This window comes from Carya illinoinensis, chromosome 3 (genome assembly GCF_018687715.1).
Source record: "Carya illinoinensis cultivar Pawnee chromosome 3, C.illinoinensisPawnee_v1, whole genome shotgun sequence".
NCBI lineage: Eukaryota > Viridiplantae > Streptophyta > Magnoliopsida > Fagales > Juglandaceae > Carya > Carya illinoinensis.
Window position 1 is genome coordinate 51,627,402 of NC_056754.1, and position 9,347 is coordinate 51,636,748.

At 35.2% G+C, this 9,347-nt stretch overlaps 1 long non-coding RNA gene across 1 annotated transcript; it reads left to right on the forward strand.

Annotated features, from left to right (window-relative positions):
• Window positions 1-27: 27 nt before the first annotated feature.
• Window positions 28-7,184, forward strand: LOC122305764. Its single transcript, XR_006241227.1, has 3 exons — window positions 28-140; window positions 4,748-5,287; window positions 7,048-7,184. It is a non-coding gene; the product is annotated as an uncharacterized LOC122305764 (long non-coding RNA).
• The last annotated feature ends 2,163 nt before the right edge of the window (window positions 7,185-9,347 follow it).

Below are 9,347 nucleotides of genomic sequence, written 5' to 3' on the forward strand. Positions count from 1 at the left end.
CCCTTCTTGTATTTTGTCTCGAATTAGGTGGCAGTCAATCTCTATATGCTTGGTCCTCTCATGGAAGACAGGATTGGTGGCTATATGTAGAGCTGATTTGTTATCACAGTATAGAAAGGGTGCTTGAGAATGTTCAACATGTAAGTCCTCAAATAAGAACTTCAGCCATGTCAATTCACAGCACACATTGGCCATGGCCCTATACTCTGCCTCTGATGAGGACCTGGAAACAACCTACTGTTTCTTGGACTTCCAAGACACTAATGATTCACCAATTAACACACAATAGCCTGTCACAGACCTCCTGCTAGTTCCCCAGTCCGAATCACTATATCCATGTAGTTGTAATTTTGAATTTCTTGGATAGAATAACCTTTGACTTGGTGCCCTCTTGATGTACCTTAAGATTTTGTGTGCTGCACGTAGATGTGGGACCTGAGGGCTCTCCATAAATTGGCTTAATAACTGGACTGCATATGAAAGATCAGGCCTAGTTATTGTCAAGTATAGTAATCGACCAACTAACCTTCTGTACATTGTTGGTTCTGGAAGTAGCTCCCCTTCCTCCTTGTTTAAATTGATGTTTTGATCCATAGGGATCCTAGCAGGTGTAGATCCAATGGTTCCTGAATCACTTAGAATATCTAGAGCATATTTTCTCTAGCATATGTGAATCCCATCCTCAGTCCTGGCCACCTCAAATCCTAGGAAGTATTTCAACTTGCCTAGGTCTTTGATTCTGAACTTTTCATGAAGGGAAGTCTTGAGGTAGTTGATACTCTCAATACAATCACCATCTACTATAATATCATCCACATATGCCAAGATGGCTGTGAATGAATCCTTAGTCCTTTTGATGAATAAGTTGTAATCAGCTTTAGATTGAGTGAATCCTTACTCAGAAATGAAGTTTGAGAGCTTGGAGTACCACTGCCATGATGCTTGTTTGAGTCCATATAGACTTTTGTTCAATTTGCACACTTTCTTACTATCTACATCACAATACCCAGGAGGAAGTTTCGTATAGACTTCCTCATCTAATTCACCATGTAAAAATGCATTGTTTACATCGAATTGGAAAAGTCCCCATCACTTTATTGCTGCTACAGCTAGCAGTGTTCTGACAGTGACAAGTTTGGCCATAGATGAGAAAGTTTCATGGTAGTCTAGTCCTTCTTGTTGGATATATCCCTTTGCTACCAACCTTGCCTTATATCTCTCTACACTCCCATCAGCTTTATACTTAACTTTATATACCCATTTGCATCCAATTGCTTCCTTATCAAGTGGTAAATTAACTAAGTCCCAAGTGTCATTGAGTTCAAGAGCTTCTATTTCAGCTTTCATAGTTGTGCACCATTCAGGTGAATTTTTGGCTTCTTGATAAGTTTTGGGTTCTGTTTGAGAGGTAATGGAAACAACAAAAGCTCTATGTAAATTGGAAAGCTTTTCATATGAAATACTATCACTAAGAGGGTAAGCATGACCTGATGGACTCTTGCCTTTCTATTTGTTCAACATTTGAGATGGGTGAAGAGAAGAGACTTGCTGACATATGAAATCCTGCAAGTGGGTAGGTGTTCTTCGATTCCTTGTTGACCTCCTGGGCAAATGAGTGGTTGGTGTTATATTTGATGGATGGTGATGAGTGGGAAGGTCTTGAGGGATAGTTTCTGACTCGATTTGAGGAAAAGTGTCAGAAACTTCCTGTTCAGAGATGGTATTTTGAGAATTTGCTTCTGCTTCTTGAGAAATATTTGGAGGAGTTGTGACAGATTCTGTAAGGATGGTAGGGATTTGAGTGAAGCTGATATTGCTTTGGTTTGATTGCTCATGAGTTTTTGTGAAAATCCCATTTTTGTAAGGGAAAACATTTTCATAGAAAATTACATTTCTAGAAATGAATGTTTTCTTGGTTTCAAGATCAAGCAAAGTGTATCCCTTAACTCCAAAAGGGTACCCTATGAACACACACCTTTTTCCTCTAGGGTCAAATTTATGCCTTTCATTGACAATGATGGTGGCAAAGGCCAAGCAACCAAAAACTTTAAGGTGTGTGTAATTTGGGGCTTTGTTAAAAAGGATTTGATATGGACTTTTATTACTCAGTACAGGTGAAGGTATCCTGTTTATCAAATACATAGCAGTCAAAATACAATGATTCCAATATTAAGGGGATTCCACTTTGAAACCTTAATGCCCTTGCTGTGTTTAAAATATGTTGGTGTTTTCTTTCCACTACAGCATTTTGTTGAGGTGTCTCAACACAGCTCCTTTGATGTATGATGCCATTTTTGAGATAAAAGTCCTTCATGTTAAACTCTCCCCTATTGTCACTTCGAATGATTTTTATTTTGGTCTCAAACTGAGTTTCTATCATAGCACAGAAACTCTGAAGGGTTGTGGTGGCATCAGATTTTAGTTTTAACATGTAGTTCCAGGTACATCTACTGAAGTCATCTACAATAGTCAAGAAATATTTTGATCCATCACTGCCAATCTCATTGCAAGGGCCCCAAATGTCACAATGTAACAGTTCAAAACATTTTTCTATTTTGTGTATGCTCAGAGGAAATGGTAGTTTGTGCAGTTTGGCTAGAGGACATATGGAGCAAGGTTTTTCATTAAGAATTTTGGAAAAATGAACTTCACCATTTATATTAGAAACTGAGTAAGAAGAATGTCCTAGTCTATAGTGCCAAACATCAAAGTTTTGGTCATTGCTGGTGACTGAAGCAGATACAGAAAAAGAAGAGAGTGGACTCATTTTTCTCAAGGTATCTGACAAGGCTGAGGGAGAGACCTCCCCTTGTAGCATGTGGTACAGCCCTTGCCTCACTTCACCCATGCCAATCGTCTTCCAAACTAAAAGGTCCTGTATGTAGCAGAAATGAGGGAAGAAAATTAAACAACAGTGAAGGGTTTGAGTTAATTTTCTGGCAGAAATTAAGTTGAAAGTAAAGTTAGGGACACAAAGAACATCCTGAAGGGTTAGGTAATTTCTAACTTTTACTGATCCTATGTGAGTAGTAGCAGCAGTATGACCATTAGGTAGAGCAACAAAAAAAGAAGTTTGTGATTGGATTGATGAGAATAGTGATGGAGAACAAATCATATGGTCTGTTACTCTTGTATCAATGATCCAAGGCACATTCAATTTATTTGAATGCTTGGAGTTAAAAACAGATAAACATAATGAGGGTGTACTAGAAATTTGATGAACATTTTCATTAGAAGATAAAGATGCCAAAATGCTTTGGACATTGTTGGCTAAGGGACTTGCTGCAGGTTTGAGGAAAGCCAGAAGCTGTGAATATTGTTCTTGGCTTAAGGACACTTGAGACTTGTCATTTTCCAAATCATGTGCAGAAGTTGAAGATGCAGTGACTTGATTTGCTGAAGATCTATTCCTTCCATCAAACTTGTGAGTTGGTGGATATCCATGCAGTTTAAAACACTTATCTGCAGTATGACCTGGGATTTGACAATGAGAGCAAACTAATTTGTTTGGGTTAGCCTTAAGGCATCTTTCTAGAGAGTGTCCTGTAATTTTGCAAAAAGAGCAATAGTATCGATCCCTTTTTTGTGCAGAAAAGTTTGGTTTACCACCTTCCTTGTAGTTGCCTTGAGTAAACAGTGCCATAAAGTCATGAACAGATCTCTCAGTGGATATTTCCCTTCTTTTCTCTTCTTGTTGTATTATGGAATAAACCTCATTAGGACTAGGAAAGGGTTTGATTAAGAGAATTTGTGCTTTGATTCCCTTATAGGAATCATTCAAACCCATTAGGAATTTCATAATCCAATCCCTTTGTTGGTTTTGTACAACAGTTTTCAAGCCTTCATAGCTGCAACTTGGAATTGTCTCATAGTTTAAAAACTCATCAAGTAAAGTTTTGAGTTTGGAGAAATAAACACTTACAACATCTTGGTTTTGCATCAACATAGTTACAGCTTGTTTGATCTCAAAGATTCGAGGTGCATTTTGTTGTGCAAAACGTTGCTCTAACTCAAGCCAAAGTTCATGTGCTGTTTCTGCATATACTGTGCTGCATTTGATATCAAGAGCCATGGTATTTTGCATCCAAGTGATTACAACATCATTGCAGCCCAGCCAATGTTCCATGAGAGGGTCATTTGGGTCAGTTGGCTCATATAGGCTTCCATCAATGAAGCCAAGCTTATTTTTGATTCTCAATGCTCTCTTCATTGATCGAGCCCATGAGTAATAGTTACTAGCATCCAAGCTATGAGTAACAAGCATAGAGCCAGTCCCATCATTTGTGCCAATGTAGTATGGACTGCTTGGATGAGCAGGGTCTTTGGTTGGATTTGAGTTTTGGTTTTGGTTGTGGCTTTCTGAGTTGTGTTCCTCCATAGCCTAAGCTCTGATACCATAAAACAAATGCAAATGCAAATGAATTTATGGAAAACACCAGGAACTTATCAGAGTGATGAAGGAAAAAACTGAAATTAATTGCTTTTGTAAATTCATATTTGTGTTTCTGTACAAGAGGGTCTACTCTTTATAGACTTACATATGTGTCACTAGCTTACAAAATTCTGCAATGTGTACATCCTACCACTACCCTGCACACACTGCTTTTACAGAAATGAAAGTTGAATACAAACAAAAGGACATGGTCTGGACATAGGACAGAAACTTTATTCCTCAGAATTCCTTTCCCATTTCCTTACACGATTGTTTTTCCTTTCTTTGCTGACCTGCCATTCAATGGTAATGCAGGTGATGATGACTGTGTTTCTTGGTTCTCCAACTCAGCAGCTCCATTGATCTTCAACAATGACTTCCACCCATATGGTACTATAAGCTACTTAATACATATACATATACATATACATATACATATATACACACACACATATATATATATATATATATATATATATTAAACCCCTCAATATTTGTATTCATTGGAGTTTGTAGTGTCTAATTTCAATGTTATTGATAAGTAATGTCTTGATGACAAGTTATCAATGAACCAAACAAGCTGACAAACTTTGTCTCAGGGGTTTTCAAAACAAGGTAAGCTCTAATTCTCCCATAAATTAAGAAATCATTCTCACTTGCAGAACTAAGTTATGCACTAGTCCATTTTGGAGCTTCAGAAAAATGTAAGCCTCTAATTCTCCCATAAACATCTATGAAGTAGAGAATCCATCTATCATTGACATGTTATGTTGTTGATTGGATGTGTCCTCTAACAGCTTCTCATGATCACAAGATAAGGCATTACCGGAGCAAAACAGCATGCTTGCCAAGAAGGTAGTTTTTTCATTTATCAAATAGGAAACTTGTTCCATTTCAAGAAATTACCTCCATTACCGTCAATTTAAAGAAATGTGGCCTGTCATGCTTATAACTAAAGTTGCATGAAGTTTCACATATCATTCATGCTATTAAATATCTACTGTGTTTTTATTATTTATCAACTTATCCATTAATTTCACTAATCAGACTTTTCAATCTGTGTGTGTGTGTGTGGCCTGTCATACTTATAACTAAAGTTGCATGAAATTTCACTTATCATTCATGCTATTAAATATCTGTTGTGTTTTATTATTTCTCAACTTATCCATTAGTTTCACTAATAAGACTTTTCAATTTATTTGTTGATGTGTCTTTGAAGTTTTTTGTTTTTGCAGTTATGCAATTCTTATCTATCTTACTTGTGCATTTCTTGAAGTCGCAGAGCATTGGTAAATAGAATGGCTCCTTCTTGCAGTTAGTTCCTAGGTTATGTTTTATTCAGAGTCAAAATATGTGGTATATTTTTTTGTATATTATATTAATGAGAAAATTTCCTTTCAACATGCACTGGGCTGAGAAAAATTCCTCCACCAATGTTTTCATAGCATTTATTTCTATTAAAAGAAGGATATCAAGGTACTAAGCAAACATTTTCGGTATAAATCTTGCTTGCAAACAGAAGGTTGTTGATATGCTTTAGTGTTAAAAACACATGAAGAGTATTTATGCTTCCTTACTACCAATTAGGGAAATTTAATTTGTTGTTGCAGAAAATATTGATTTTTTTTTTGGTTAATTACAGGTCCTGGAAAAATCCTAAAAAATGATTTCAAGTTTATACAATCTGAGTTGAAACGAACCTGTTGTTCGCCAAGCATGATGATATCTACCTATAAACTGCATGCTTTTACTGACAAACCAATCCTACATTCCCTTGACACGTTTTTTAACATGTAAAGGAAAAAGAAAGATTTTCATCATTTTTCTGGTTGGAAGAAAGATTGTTATCAGAGGACTTACAAATTGTATATATTTGGCCTTCCTTGGATTGAGATGTGTTGTTTGATGGCATCTCGTGTGAAAAAGGAATGGAGGATCCTAGAGCTCAAATAGAATTTGCTATATATGTAAAGAGTTTATGAAAATAATGGCTTTATTTTGCCTTTCTGTTTTTAAAATGATGATCGATGAAATGAATAGGGAATTTTATTGCTATTTATTTGTTGTGTTGAGGGTGGATTATTTGTACAAGTCGATTAATATATCCGTGACGGTGATTTTTTTTTTTCCAGTAACTAATGTTTTATCTTGTTGTATGCAATAATGCTAATGGGTTCTTTAGTTTATGGTATAAGATACACTTTTCCAGAGTATCTTTATACTTTCCTTGTTGCAGGAGGTGTGTCTATATTTGCACTACTAAAGTCGATGATTATGTCTTTGTGAACAATTTTTTTCTATTTGAACTATTTTCATGCTTAGTTCTTAAGATATCTTTGGGGGTAAATGATTGCTTCTACCAAATTCATTTCTGATTTTTATAGCTATATAATTCATTAAGAAATAAAGGGAAAAAGGGTTGAAAACTTGAAGAACCTGAGAGAGAAAAGCACTTGTTGCTGTCTGTTACAGTTTCTATTACTATCTGTTTCAAATTTTTGTGCTGTCTATTTTAATTTTTATGTTTGCATGATCGTTCTTTTAGTATTGAGTTTTAATTTTAATGTAGAAGTATGTTATTCCTCCTTAATTATTGGAAAATGAGGAATTGGCAGGGATCTTAGCGGGGTGGAGGTCAGACTAGGACTAGGAGTAGCAAGGAAGAGGAATAATGGAGAGCATTTGCTCCAAGAAGTCATTGTGGGAGGTGGGGTCAATGTGGGACCTGGTGGTGAATCTCAGAGTTCTGGATTTGTGACTATTGTTGTTGGTCATGAATATATATGTTTTGAATTATGAGTATAAAATTAGTTGAAGAGGTAATGTATTGTTGGATCATAATGACTCTCTTTTTATAAGATGACTGTTTTAATTTAAAGTACATAAAGTTTTATCGAACTTAAAATTCTGGTTGGACTTTCTTATCGATTACTCTTTGAGATTGATTTTTCCTCCCTGAATGGAATTATGTATCACATGTAGAGAATTATATTATGTTTACTATATGGTGAATGCATAATAAGTATTTTATAGTGTTATTGATGTAGGATATTGTTGCTAAACAAATATACTCGAGGTCATTTTCTTCAGGTATATTATTATAATGGATGCGTATATTCTTTAATTTTGACATTCATTTTTTTTATACGTTCTTTTATTTTGAGATTCATTGTTAACAAATATGATTATTTTGTTTTATTTTTCCATCTATATTACTATGATTGATGTGTATATTAGCTTATTTTGAGATGCCTAGTTGATATGTTATGAATATAATCTGTAAATGATGTTATTTTGTCATGTATTTTCTCTCAACTAGGCAAACGTCCAAATGACGTTTCTTCTACTAGTATATATATATATATATTAGGTAACAACGTTCATTAAGAAAGACAAAATGGGACTTCTCAATATTTGGATAAATTACCCTAATCTTTGTCTTACATATCTCCTTTTGATTTGACCCTTTCTACCCTTAATTATATCCCATATTTGACATGAGAATGAAATAGACAAATGATTTAAGGCCGAATAAAGCCGATCTAACTTGTTATATATATATATATATATATTTATATATATATATATATATATATATATAATGAAGGTCACCAAATCGAGGAATGGAATGAGGATGAGAGATTCGACTCTAACTTGATAATTATAGGACTTATTTTGTTTCAATAACCTTGTTTGGATATGGGGAGGCACTGTTTTGTAGTGATTAGGACTGGTTTGGGTGGTGAAGTATTTTTAATACTTCACTACTATTCATTATTTTATCATTACTTTTCACTTACTTTATACTGTTTTGTTTGACTATTCATTATTATTCAATATTTTTTTATTAATTTTTTACTACTATTCACAGAATATATGAAATCATCTTATTACTCAAACACAACTTTAAGTTGTAGTTCTTGTTATCCTTTTTGGGATAGGGCCTAAATTTTGTGTGGTTTGGGCTCGGGAGCAACATTTTCTTTTCTCTTCTTTTTGAGACACGAGCTTTATGTGATTTTGAGTCTCAACTCATTTTCGCGAGAATTTGTGTTACTCTAGACCCATTTTTTTTTTTTTTTTTTTTTTTTTTATCCATGAGGCCCAACCCTAGCTTGTTGTTGTTAGTGTATTTTTACTGGACCTTATTCCAACCATCTTTGTGTGTAAATGTAAACCTAAACTAGCCATACTAAAATCAGCTTTGCTAGGGACAATCGGCACTTGGAATCGAGGGGACAACCAATAGCCTTTCACAATGCCACATCAGCCTCTTTCAGAAAAAAATACAAGAAGAGAAAAAAAGAAAGAAAGAAAGAAGAAGAAGAAAAGAAAAAGCAAAAAGAATTTTCTTCAATCCTATGGACAGCAAAACACCAATGGACGGCATAACCCATCTCTCTATCATTCCCAAAACCACTCAGACCCACATGAGGTAAATTCACCAACCTCACAAAGCAAAATGCCAATCGACTTACCAGTTGGAGAATGTCAAAGAGGAGTAAAAATAAAGGAGATAAATGGAGGTTTCCAGTGCTTCCATGGCCTTTCTTGAGTGGCACTTGTCGTTTGATTTTCTATTTGATTCATGAAGGTCCTAGAAAGGTGCTATTAGGTGATTTTGCAGTTGAAACAGAGTAAGAAAGAGATGAAATTCTTGAAATTTCTATGCAAATGATGCATAGATTGAAAAAGCCCAAAACGTTAGGAACTAGACAAGCCTCAAACGTCGTCTACGTCAATCGTGGGGGAGTTCCTATTGTTGATAGCATCGATGGAGAAGACTTTGGAGAATTTTAGAAGATACATAGAAGGATACTCATCGAGATGGGGTGGGATGGAGGCTTTGCACTTGTGTTTGACCAAAAATTGAAACGGTGTCGTTTTTTATTAATGCCATGTTAGATGCAATGCC